This window comes from Microtus ochrogaster, unplaced genomic scaffold, assembly GCF_000317375.1.
Source record: "Microtus ochrogaster isolate Prairie Vole_2 unplaced genomic scaffold, MicOch1.0 UNK13, whole genome shotgun sequence".
NCBI classification, from domain to species: Eukaryota; Metazoa; Chordata; class Mammalia; order Rodentia; family Cricetidae; genus Microtus; species Microtus ochrogaster.
The window spans coordinates 1,779,477-1,780,931 of record NW_004949111.1 but is presented as its reverse complement, the minus strand read 5'-3'; positions in this window follow the sequence as shown (position 1 = coordinate 1,780,931).

The following is a 1,455-nucleotide window of genomic DNA, read 5'->3' as shown; positions in this document are numbered from 1 at the left end:
TGGTGTTGGTCAAACTGGATGATTGCATGTAGATGACTCAAAATAAATCCGTATGTATCACCCTGTACAAATCTGAACTAAAACTACAGCAAAGACTACAGAGAAATTAGAGAATATCCTTGAACTCATTGGCACAGGAGATTACTTGCTGAACAGAACAGCATCAGCAAAGGCACTAAGGTCAAAAATTAGCAAATAGGACGTCATGAATTTGAAAAACTTCTGTAAGGCAAAAGACACATTCAATAGGACAAAATGGCAGCCTACATAATTGGAAAAGATTTTTTTTACCAACTCCACATTCAAAATAGTGTTAGTAGCCAAAATATGTAAAGAACTTCCCTTCCAAAAATAAAAACAAGAACATAAATAACCCATTTAAAATAAGGTATAGGTGTGAACATATAATTCACACCTATGTTAATTTATGTGCACATAAAATAGGAAGTGCAGATGATTATTTATGGATAAATGGGATGACAAGAATAGGAGGATTATGCTTGGAAGGGGAGAAAATGGATGACAAGGAAGTGAAATATGAGGAGAGAGCTAATACTACCCATTTCCACACAACCGATTGACCAGAGAAGTCAAACTGGTGCCTGCATAGAGCATTCACCCCTACATTCTAGCTGGTTTTGGACATGAAGGCATTCTACATACTGCCAAAATAGAAATATAAACACTAACCCAGCCACAAACCCTTTAATCTAATATGTTGTCCTGCCTGCAAGACATGTTAATGCAAGGGTGGCGCAAAGCTTGTGACTAACCAATATCTAATTTGACTTCAGACTGACTCTAACCGATGGAAACTATAACAGGACACTGCTTTGGTGACTAAGAGCCTGAGGGTACATAGCCGAGTGATTTATGGTGAAACCAAATGCCACTATTCTAAAGAAAAAAAGTTGTAATAAAAGACACTTGTTAGAATTCTGCTATACTCATAAGTCAGTGCCTTGCTCAGCCATCATCAGAGAGGGTATTTCCTGAAGCATATGGGAACAAATACATTACTATTACTAATATTACTAAAAGAGGGAAAGATTTTGGAACACTTAACCATAAAGGGGATGTTTCCATCAAATCCCTCTCCTTGAAGCTCTGGAAAGACCTAGGTAGAGGAGGCAGAAAAAGTGTAAGAGCCATTAACAAAGGACATCAAGAAGAAAAGGTTCACTAAATCAACATGATTAAGGCACATATGATCTCACAGAGACTTAAGCAGCATGCTTATGTCTGCCTGGGTCTACACCTAGTCCTCTGCATATATTTCATTGCCTCAAGTTTAGTGGGTTTTTTTTTTATAAGTTTCCTGATTGAGGGAATGAGTAAATCGGTTTCTTGTGACTTCTCGTGGTGTCTTTTCCTTCTGTTTGTTTATTTTGTCCATTTCAAATGTGTTAAGTTTTGCTTTCAATCCATATTATATTATATTATTATCTCTTAGAT